This window comes from Anopheles funestus, unplaced genomic scaffold (assembly GCF_943734845.2).
Source record: "Anopheles funestus unplaced genomic scaffold, idAnoFuneDA-416_04 scaffold_21_ctg1, whole genome shotgun sequence".
In the NCBI taxonomy this organism is placed as follows: domain Eukaryota; kingdom Metazoa; phylum Arthropoda; class Insecta; order Diptera; family Culicidae; genus Anopheles; species Anopheles funestus.
In genome coordinates, this window is record NW_026045264.1 from 288941 (window position 1) to 301944 (window position 13004).

Genomic DNA, 13004 nt, shown 5'->3' on the forward strand with positions numbered 1-13004 from the left:
AAAGAAATGGGTGGAAGTCACGACAACCATAACTAACTTTTTCTTAAAAACCTTACTTTTTCGAAAAAACCTAACTTATACCAAAACTAACTTTTTCTCAAAAACCTAACTTATACCAAAACTAACTTTTTCTCAAAAACCTAACTTATACCAAAACTAACTTTTTCGAAAAAACCTAACTTATACCAAAACTAACTTTTTCTTAAAAACCTAACTTATACCAAAACTAACTTTTTCGAAAAAACCTAACTTATACCAAAACTAACTTTTTTGAAAAAACCTAACTTATACCAAAACTAACTTTTTCGAAAAAACCTAACTTTTTCTAAAAAACCAAACTTTTACCAAAACTAACTTATTCTAAAAAACCTAACTTTTTCTCAAAAACCTAACTTATACCAAAACTAACTTTTTCTTAAAAACCTAACTTTTTCTTAAAAATCTAACTTTTTCTTAAAAACCTAACTTATACCAAAACTAACTTTTTCTCAAAAACCTAACTTATACCAAAATTAACTTTTTCTTAAAAACCTAACTTTTTCTTAAAAACCTAACTTATACCAAAACTAACTTTTTCTCAAAAACCTAACTTTTACCAAAACTAACTTTTTCTTAAAAACCTAACTTATACCAAAACTAACTTTTTCTTAAAAACCTAACTTTTTCTTAAAAATCTAACTTTTTCTTAAAAACCTAACTTATGCCAAAACTAACTTTTTCGAAAAAACCTAATTTATACCAAAACTAACTTTTTCGAAAAAACCTAACTTATACCATAACTAACTTTTTCTTAAAAACCTTACTTTTTCGAAAAAACCTAATCTTTACCAAAACTAACTTTTTCTCAAAAACCTAACTTATACCAAAACTAACTTTTTCTTAAAAACCTAACTTATACCAAAACTAACTTTTTCTCAAAAACCTAACTTATACCAAAACTAACTTTTTCGAAAAAACCTAACTTATACCAAAACTAACTTTTTCGAAAAAACCTAACTTATACCAAAACTAACTTTTTCGAAAAAACCTAACTTATACCAAAACTAACTTTTTCGAAAAAACCTAACTTATACCAAAACTAACTTTTTCTTAAAAACCTAACTTTTTCTTAAAAACCTAACTTATACCAAAACTAACTTTTTCGAAAAAACCTAACTTATACCAAAACTAACTTTTTCGAAAAAACCTAACTTATACCATAACTAACTTTTTCTTAAAAACCTTACTTTTTCGAAAAAACCTAACTTATACCAAAACTAACTTTTTCTAAAAAACCTAACTTATACCAAAACTAACTTTTTCTTAAAAACCTAACTTATACCAAAACTAACTTTTTCGAAAAAACCTAACTTATACCAAAACTAACTTTTTCTTAAAAACCTAACTTATACCAAAACTAACTTTTTCGAAAAAACCTAACTTATACCAAAACTAACTTTTTCGAAAAAACCTTACTTTTTCTAAAAAACCTAACTTTTACCAAAACTAACTTTTTCGAAAAAACGTAACTTATACCAAAACTAACTTTTTCGAAAAAACCTAACTTATACCAAAACTAACTTTTTCGAAAAAACCTAACTTATACCAAAACTAACTTTTTCGAAAAAACCTAACTTATACCAAAACTAACTTTTTCTTAAAAACCTAACTTTTTCTTAAAAACCTAACTTATACCAAAACTAACTTTTTCGAAAAAACCTAACTTATGCCAAAACTAACTTTTTCGAAAAAACCTAATTTATACCAAAACTAACTTTTTCGAAAAAACCTAACTTATACCATAACTAACTTTTTCTTAAAAACCTTACTTTTTCGAAAAAACCTAACTTATACCAAAACTAACTTTTTCTCAAAAACCTAACTTATACCAAAACTAACTTTTTCTCAAAAACCTAACTTATACCAAAACTAACTTTTTCGAAAAAACCTAACTTATACCAAAACTAACTTTTTCTTAAAAACCTAACTTATACCAAAACTAACTTTTTCGAAAAAACCTAACTTATACCAAAACTAACTTTTTTGAAAAAACCTAACTTATACCAAAACTAACTTTTTCGAAAAAACCTGACTTATACCAAAACCAACTTTTTCGAAAAAACCTAACTTTTTCTAAAAAACCTAACTTTTACCAAAACTAACTTATTCTAAAAAACCTAACTTTTTCTCAAAAACCTAACTTATACCAAAACTAACTTTTTCTTAAAAACCTAACTTTTTCTTAAAAATCTAACTTTTTCTTAAAAACCTAACTTATACCAAAACTAACTTTTTCGAAAAAACCTAACTTATACCAAAACTAACTTTTTCTTAAAAACCTAACTTATACCAAAACTAACTTTTTCTTAAAAACCTAACTTTTTCGAAAAAACCTAACTTTTTCGAAAAAACCTAACTTTTACCAAAACTAACTTTTTCGAAAAAACCTAACTTATAAAAAAACTAACTTTTTCGAAAAAACCTAACTTATACCAAAACTAACTTTTTCGAAAAAACCTAACTTTTTCTTAAAAACCTAACTTTTACCAAAACTAACTTTTTCGAAAAAACCTAACTTTTTCTTAAAAACCTAACTTATACCAAAACTAACTTTTTCTTAAAAACCTAACTTTTTCTAAAAAACCTAACTTTTTCTAAAAAACCTAACTTTTACCAAAACTAACTTTTTCTCAAAAACCTAACTTATACCAAAACTAACTTTTTCGAAAAAACCTAACTTTTTCTTAAAAACCTAACTTATACCAAAACTAACTTTTTCTTAAAAACCTAACTTATACCAAAATTAACTTTTTCGAAAAAACCTAACTTTTTCGAAAAAACCTAACTTTTACCAAAACTAACTTTTTCATAAAAACCTAACTTATACCAAAACTAACTTTTTCGAAAAAACCTAACTTATACCAAAACTCACTTTTTCTAAAAAACCTAACTTTTTCTAAAAAACCTAACTTTTACCAAAACTAACTTTTTCTTAAAAACCTAACTTTTTCGAAAAAACCTAACTTTTTCTTAAAAACCTAACTTATACCAAAACTAACTTTTTCGAAAAAACCTAACTTATACCAAAACTAACTTTTTCTAAAAAACCTAACTTATACCAAAACTAACTTTTTCGAAAAAACCTAACTTATACCAAAACTAACTTTTTCGAAAAAACCTAACTTATACCAAAACTAACTTTTTCTCAAAAACCTAACTTATACCAAAACTAACTTTTTTGAAAAAACCTAACTTATAAAAAAACTAACTTTTTCGAAAAAACCTAACTTATACCAAAACTAACTTTTTCGAAAAAACCTAACTTATACCAAAACTAACTTTTTCGAAAAAACCTAACTTTTTCATAAAAACCTAACTTATACCAAAACTAACTTTTTCGAAAAAACCTAACTTATACCAAAACTAACTTTTTCTTAAAAACCTAACTTTTACCAAAACTAACTTTTTCGAAAAAACCTAACTTTTTCTAAAAAACCTAACTTTTACCAAAACTAACTTATTCTAAAAAACCTAACTTTTTCTCAAAAACCTAACTTATACCAAAACTAAATTTTTCTTAAAAACCTAACTTATACCAAAACTAACTTTTTCTTAAAAACCTAACTTTTTCGAAAAAACCTAACTTTTTCGAAAAAACCTAACTTTTACCAAAACTAACTTTTTCGAAAAAACCTAACTTATACCAAAACTAACTTTTTCGAAAAAACCTAACTTATACCAAAACTCACTTTTTCTAAAAAACCTAACTTTTTCTAAAAAACCTAACTTTTACCAAAACTAACTTTTTCATAAAAACCTAACTTATACCAAATCTAACTTTTTCGAAAAAACCTAACTTATACCAAAACTAACTTTTTCTTAAAAACCTAACTTTTACCAACCTAACTTTTTCGAAAAAACCTAACTTTTTCTTAAAAACCTAACTTATACCAAAACTAACTTTTTCGAAAAAACCTAACTTTTTCTAAAAAACCTAACTTTTACCAAAATTAACTTATTATAAAAAACCTAACTTTTTCTCAAAAACCTAACTTATACCAAAACTAACTTTTTCTTAAAAACCTAACTTTTTCTTAAAAATCTAACTTTTTCTTAAAAACCTAACTTATACCAAAACTAACTTTTTCGAAAAAACCTAACTTATACCAAAACTAACTTTTTCTTAAAAACCTAACTTATACCAAAACTAACTTTTTCGAAAAAACCTAACTTTTTCGAAAAAACCTAACTTATACCAAAACTAACTTTTTCTTAAAAACCTAACTTTTACCAAAACTAACTTTTTCGAAAAAACCTAACTTTTTCTTAAAAACCTAACTTATACCAAAACTAACTTTTTCGAAAAAACCTAACTTTTTCGAAAAAACCTAACTTTTACCAAAACTAACTTATTCTAAAAAACCTAACTTTTTCTCAAAAACCTAACTTATACCAAAATTAACTTTTTCTTAAAAACCTAACTTTTTCTAAAAAACCTAACTTTTTCGAAAAAACCTAACTTTTACCAAAACTAACTTTTTCGAAAAAACCTAACTTATAAAAAAACTAACTTTTTCGAAAAAACCTAACTTATACCAAAACTAACTTTTTCTAAAAAACCTTACTTTTTCGAAAAAACCTAACTTTTACCAAAACTAACTTTTTCTAAAAAACCTAACTTATACCAAAATTAACTTTTTCTTAAAAACCTAACTTATACCAAAACTAACTTTTTCTAAAAAACCTTACTTTTTCGAAAAAACCTAACTTTTACCAAAACTAACTTTTTCGAAAAAACCTAACTTTTTCATAAAAACCTAACTTATACCAAAACTAACTTTTTCTTAAAAACCTAACTTTTACCAAAACTAACTTTTTCGAAAAAACCTAACTTTTTCATTAAAACCTAACTTATACCAAAACTAACTTTTTCTTAAAAACCTAACTTTTACCAAAACTAACTTTTTCGAAAAAACCTAACTTTTTCATAAAAACCTAACTTATACCAAAACTAACTTTTTCGAAAAAACCTAACTTATACCAAAACTAACTTTTTCTAAAAAACCTTACTTTTTCGAAAAAACCTAACTTATACCAAAACTAACTTTTTCGAAAAAACCTAACTTATACCAAAACTCACTTTTTCTAAAAAACCTAACTTATACCAAAACTAACTTTTTCTAAAAAACCTAACTTATACCAAAACTAACTTTTTCGAAAAAACCTATCTTTTACCAAAACTAACTTATTCTAAAAAACCTAGCTTTTTCTCAAAAACCTAACTTATACCAAAATTAACTTTTTCTTAAAAACCTAACTTTTTCTAAAAAACCTAACTTATACCAAAACTTACTTTTTCGAAAAAACCTTACTCATACCAAAACTAACTTTTTCGAAAAAACCTAACTTATACCAAAACTCACTTTTTCTAAAAAACCTAACTTATAACAAAACTAACTTTTTCGAAAAAACCTAACTTATACCAAAACTAACTTTTTCGAAAAAACCTAACTTTTACCAAAACTAACTTATTCTAAAAAACCTAGCTTTTTCTCAAAAACCTAACTTATACCAAAATTAACTTTTTCTTAAAAACCTAACTTTTTCTAAAAAACCTAACTTATACCAAAACTAACTTTTTCGAAAAAACCTAACTTATACCAAAACTAACTTTTTCGAAAAAACCTAACTTATACCAAAACTAACTTTTTCTAAAAAACCTTACTTTTTCGAAAAAACCTAACTTTTACCAAAACTAACTTTTTCGAAAAAACCTAACTTTTTCATAAAAACTTAACTTATACCAAAACTAACTTTTTCGAAAAAAACTAACTTATACCAAAACTAACTTTTTCTTAAAAACCTAACTTTTACCAAAACTAACTTTTTCGAAAAAACCTAACTTTTTCATAAAAACCTAACTTATACCAAAACTAACTTTTTCTAAAAAACCTAACTTATACCAAAACTAACTTTTTCGAAAAAACCTAACTTATACCAAAACTAACTTTTTCTAAAAAACCTAACTTATACCAAAACTAACTTTTTCGAAAAAACCTAACTTTTTCATAAAAACCTAACTTATACCAAAACTAACTTTTTCGAGAAAACCTAACTTATACCAAAACTAACTTTTTCTTAAAAACCTAACTTATACCAAAACTAACTTTTTCTAAAAAAACCTAACTTATACCAAAACTAACTTTTTCGAAAAAACCTAATTTATACCAAAACTAACTTTTTCGAAAAAACCTAACTTATACCAAAACTAACTTTTTCGAAAAAACCTAACTTATACCAAAACTAACTTTTTCGAAAAAACCTAACTTTTTCGAAAAAACCTAACTTATACCAAAACTAACTTTTTCGAAAAAACCTAACTTTTTCTAAAAAACCTAACTTTTACCAAACTAACTTTTTCTAAAAAACCTTACTTATACCAAAACTAACTTTTTCTAAAAAAACCTAACTTATACCAAAACTAACTTTTTCGAAAAAACCTAACTTATACCAAAACTAACTTTTTCGAAAAAACCTAACTTATACCAAAACTAACTTTTTCGAAAAAACCTAACTTTTTCTTAAAAACCTAACTTATACCAAAACTAACTTTTTCTCAAAAACCTAACTTATACCAAAACTAACTTTTTCGAAAAAACCTAACTTTTACCAAAACTAACTTATTCTAAAAAACCTAACTTATACCAAAACTAACTTTTTCTTAAAAACCTAACTTTTTCTTAAAAACCTAACTTATACCAAAACTAACTTTTTCGAAAAAACCTAACTTATGCCAAAACTAACTTTTTCGAAAAAACCTAATTTATACCAAAACTAACTTTTTCGAAAAAACCTAACTTATACCAAAACTAACTTTTTCTTAAAAACCTTACTTTTTCGAAAAAACCTAACTTATACCAAAACTAACTTTTTCTAAAAAACCTAACTTTTTCTAAAAAACCTAACTTTTACCAAAACTAACTTATTCTAAAAAACCTAACTTTTTCTCAAAAACCTAACTTATACCAAAACTAACTTTTTCTTAAAAACCTAACTTTTTCTTAAAAATCTAACTTTTTCTTAAAAACCTAACTTATACCAAAACTAACTTTTTCGAAAAAACCTAACTTATACCAAAACTAACTTTTTCTTAAAAACCTAACTTATACCAAAACTAACTTTTTCTTAAAAAAATAACTTTTTCGAAAAAACCTAACTTTTTCGAAAAAACCTAACTTTTACCAAAACTAACTTTTTCGAAAAAACCTAACTTATAAAAAAACTAACTTTTTCGAAAAAACCTAACTTATACCAAAACTCACTTTTTCTAAAAAACCTAACTTTTTCTAAAAAACCTAACTTATACCAAAACTAACTTTTTCGAAAAAACCTAACTTTTTCTTAAAAACCTAACTTATACCAAAACTAACTTTTTCTTAAAAACCTAACTTATACCAAAACTAACTTTTTCGAAAAAACCTAACTTTTTCGAAAAAACCTAACTTTTACCAAAACTAACTTTTTCGAAAAAACCTAACTTATAAAAAAAACTAACTTTTTCGAAAAAACCTAACTTATACCAAAACTCACTTTTTCTAAAAAACCTAACTTTTTCTAAAAAACCTAACTTTTACCAAAACTAACTTTTTCTAAAAAACCTAACTTATACCAAAACTAACTTTTTCGAAAAAACCTAACTTTTTCTTAAAAACCTAACTTATACCAAAACTAACTTTTTCTAAAAAACCTAACTTATACCAAAACTAACTTTTTCGAAAAAACCTAACTTATACCAAAACTAACTTTTTCGAAAAAACCTAACTTATACCAAAACTAACTTTTTCGAAAAAACCTAACTTATACCAAAACTAACTTTTTCTCAAAAACCTAACTTATACCAAAACTAACTTTTTTGAAAAAACCTAACTTATACCAAAACTAACTTTTTCGAAAAAACCTAACTTTTTCTAAAAAACCTAACTTTTACCAAAACTAACTTTTTCTAAAAAACCTAACTTTTTCTCAAAAACCTAACTTATACCAAAACTAACTTTTTCGAAAAAACCTAACTTATACCAAAACTAACTTTTTCTAAAAAACCTAACTTATACCAAAACTAACTTTTTCGAAAAAACCTAACTTATACCAAAACTAACTTTTTCGAAAAAACCTAACTAATACCAAAACTAACTTTTTCTTAAAAACCTAACTTATACCAAAACTAACTTTTTCTTAAAAACCTAACTTATACCAAAACTAACTTTTTCTTAAAAACCTAACTTTTTCTTAAAAACCTAACTTTTTCTTAAAAATCTAACTTTTTCTTAAAAACCTAACTTATACCAAAACTAACTTTTTCGAAAAAACCTAACTTATACCAAAACTAACTTTTTCTTAAAAACCTAACTTATACCAAAACTAACTTTTTCTTAAAAACCTAACTTTTTCGAAAAAACCTAACTTTTTCGAAAAAACCTAACTTTTACCAAAACTAACTTTTTCGAAAAAACCTAACTTTTTCATAAAAACCTAACTTATACCAAAACTAACTTTTTCGAAAAAACCTAACTTTTTCTCAAAAACCTAACTTTTACCAAAACTAACTTTTTCTTAAAAACCTTACTTATACCAAAACTAACTTTTTCGAAAAAACCTAACTTATACCAAAACTAACTTTTTCTAAAAAACCTAACTTATACCAAAACTAACTTTTTCGAAAAAACCTAACTTATACCAAAACTAACTTTTTCATAAAAACCTAACTTATACCAAAACTAACTTTTTCTTAAAAACCTAACTTATACCAAAACTAACTTTTTCGAAAAAACCTAACTTATACCAAAACTAACTTTTTCTAAAAAACCTTACTTTTTCGAAAAAACCTAACTTTTACCAAAACTAACTTTTTCGAAAAAACCTAACTTTTTCATAAAAACCTAACTTATACCAAAACTAACTTTTTCTCAAAAACCTAACTTTTACCAAAACTAACTTTTTCGAAAAAACCTAACTTATACCAAAACTAACTTTTTCGATAAAACCTAACTTATACCAAAACTAACTTTTTCTAAATAACCTAACTTATACCAAAACTAACTTTTTCTAAAAAACCTAACTTATACTAAAACTAACTTTTTCTAAAAAACCTAACTTATACCAAAACTAACTTTTTCGAAAAAACCTAATTTATACCAAAACTAACTTTTTCGAAAAAACCTAACTTATACCAAAACTAACTTTTTCTCAAAAACCTAACTTATACCAAAACTAACTTTTTCGAAAAAACCTAACTTATACCAAAGCTAACTTCTTCTTAAAAACCTAACTTATACCAAAACTAACTTTTTCGAAAAAACCTAACTTATACCAAAACTAACTTTTTCTAAAAAACCTTACTTTTTCTCAAAAACCTAACTTTTACCAAAACTAACTTTTTCTTAAAAACCTAACTTATACCAAAACTAACTTTTTCGAAAAAACCTAACTTATACCAAAACTAACTTTTTCTAAAAAACCTAACTTATACCAAAACTAACTTTTTCGAAAAAACCTAACTTATACCAAAACTAACTTTTTCATAAAAACCTAACTTATACCAAAACTAACTTTTTCTTAAAAACCTAACTTATACCAAAACTAACTTTTTCGAAAAAACCTAACTTATACCAAAACTAACTTTTTCTAAAAAACCTTACTTTTTCGAAAAAACCTAACTTTTACCAAAACTAACTTTTTCGAAAAAACCTAACTTTTTCATAAAAACCTAACTTATACCAAAACTAACTTTTTCGAAAAAACCTAACTTTTTCTCAAAAACCTAACTTTTACCAAAACTAACTTTTTCTTAAAAACCTTACTTATACCAAAACTAACTTTTTCGAAAAAACCTAACTTATACCAAAACTAACTTTTTCTAAAAAACCTAACTTATACCAAAACTAACTTTTTCTAAAAAACCTAACTTATACCAAAACTAACTTTTTCTAAAAAACCTAACTTATACCAAAACTAACTTTTTCGAAAAAACCTAATTTATACCAAAACTAACTTTTTCGAAAAAACCTAACTTATACCAAAACTAACTTTTTCTAAAAAACCTTACTTTTTCGAAAAAACCTAACTTTTACCAAAACTAACTTTTTCGAAAAAACCTAACTTTTTCATAAAAACCTAACTTATACCAAAACTAACTTTTTCGAAAAAACCTAACTTTTTCTCAAAAACCTAACTTTTACCAAAACTAACTTTTTCTTAAAAACCTAATTTATACCAAAACTAACTTTTTCGAAAAAACCTAACTTATACCAAAACTAACTTTTTCTTAAAAACCTAACTTATACCAAAACTAACTTTTTCGAAAAAACCTAACTTATACCAAAACTAACTTTTTCATAAAAACCTAACTTATACCAAAACTAACTTTTTCTTAAAAACCTAACTTATACCAAAACTAACTTTTTCGAAAAAACCTAACTTATACCAAAACTAACTTTTTCGAAAAAACCTAACTTATACCAAAACTAACTTTTTCGAAAAAACCTAATTTATACCAAAACTAACTTTTTCGAAAAAACCTAACTTATACCAAAACTAACTTTTTCTCAAAAACCTAACTTATACCAAAACTAACTTTTTCTAAAAAACCTTACTTTTTCGAAAAAACCTAACTTTTACCAAAACTAACTTTTTCGAAAAAACCTAACTTTTTCATAAAAACCTAACTTATACCAAAACTAACTTTTTCGAAAAAACCTAACTTTTTCTCAAAAACCTAACTTTTACCAAAACTAACTTTTTCGAAAAAACCTAACTTATACCAAAACTAACTTTTTCGAAAAAACCTAACTTATACCAAAACTAACTTTTTCTAAAAAACCAAACTTATACCAAAACTAACTTTTTCTAAAAAACCTAACTTATACCAAAACTAACTTTTTCTAAAAAACCTAACTTATACCAAAACTAACTTTTTCGAAAAAACCTAATTTATACCAAAACTAACTTTTTCGAAAAAACCTAACTTATACCAAAACTAACTTTTTCTAAAAAACCTTACTTTTTCGAAAAAACCTAACTTTTACCAAAACTAACTTTTTCGAAAAAACCTAACTTTTTCTTAAAAACCTAACTTATACCAAAACTAACTTTTTCGAAAAAACCTAACTTATACCAAAACTAACTTTTTCATAAAAACCTAACTTATACCAAAACTAACTTTTTCGAAAAAACCTAACTTATACCAAAACTAACTTTTTCGAAAAAACCTAATTTATACCAAAACTAACTTTTTCGAAAAAACCTAACTTATACCAAAACTAACTTTTTCTCAAAAACCTAACTTATACTAAAACTAACTTGTTCGAAAAAACCTAACTTATACCAAAACTAACTTTTTCTTAAAAACCTAACTTATACCAAAACTAACATTTTCGAAAAAACCTAACTTATACCAAAACTAACTTTTTTGAAAAAACCTAACTTATACCAAAACTAACTTTTTCTAAAAAACCTTACTTTTTCGAAAAAACCTAACTTTTACCAAAACTAACTTTTTCGAAAAAACCTAACTTATACCAAAACTAACTTTTTCGAAAAAACCTAACTTTTTCATAAAAACCTAACTTATACCAAAACTAACTTTTTCGAAAAAACCTAACTTTTTCTCAAAAACCTAACTTTTACCAAAACTAACTTTTTCTTAAAAACCTAACTTATACCAAAACTAACTTTTTCTCAAAAACCTAACTTATACCAAAACTAACTTTTTCGAAAAAACCTAACTTATACCAAAACTAACTTTTTCGAAAAAACCTAACTTATACCAAAACTAACTTTTTCTTAAAAACCTAACTTATACCAAAACTAACTTTTTCTAAAAAACCTAACTTATACCAAAACTAACTTTTTTGAAAAAACCTAACTTATACCAAAACTAACTTTTTCTAAAAAACCTTACTTTTTCGAAAAAACCTAACTTTTACCAAAACAAACTTTTTCGAAAAAACCTAACTTATACCAAAACTAACTTTTTCGAAAAAACCTAACTTATACCAAAACTAACTTTTTCATAAAAACCTAACTTATACCAAAACTAACTTTTTTGAAAAAACCTAACTTATACCAAAACTAACTTTTTCTAAAAAACCTTACTTTTTCGAAAAAAAATAACTTTTACCAAAACTAACTTTTTCTTAAAAACCTAACTTATACCAAAACTAACTTTTTCTAAAAAACCTAACTTATACCAAAACTAACTTTTTCGAAAAAACCTAATTTATACCAAAACTAACTTTTTCGAAAAAACCTAACTTATACCAAAACTAACTTTTTCGAAAAAACCTAATTTATACCAAAACTAACTTTTTCGAAAAAACCTAACTTTTTCTCAAAAACCTAACTTATACCAAAATTAACTTTTTCTTAAAAACCTAACTTATACCAAAACTAACTTTTTCTAAAAAACCTAACTTATACCAAAACTAACTTTTTCTCAAAAACCTAACTTATACCAAAACTAACTTTTTCGAAAAAACCTAACTTATACCAAAACTAACTTTTTTGAAAAAACCTAACTTATACCAAAACTAACTTTTTCTAAAAAACCTTACTTTTTCGAAAAAACCTAACTTTTACCAAAACTAACTTTTTCGAAAAAACCTAACTTATACCAAAACTAACTTTTTCGAAAAAACCTAACTTATACCAAAACTAACTTTTTCATAAAAACCTAACTTATACCAAAACTAACTTTTTCGAAAAAACCTAACTTATACCAAAACTAACTTTTTCGAAAAAACCTAATTTATACCAAAACTAACTTTTTCGAAAAAACCTAACTTATACCAAAACTAACTTTTTCTCAAAAACCTAACTTATACCAAAACTAACTTTTTCGAAAAAACCTAACTTTTACCAAAACTAACTTTTTCGAAAAAACCTAACTTTTTCATAAAAACCTAACTTATACCAAAACTAACTTTTTCGAAAAAACCTAACTTTTTCTCAAAAACCTAACTTTTACCAAA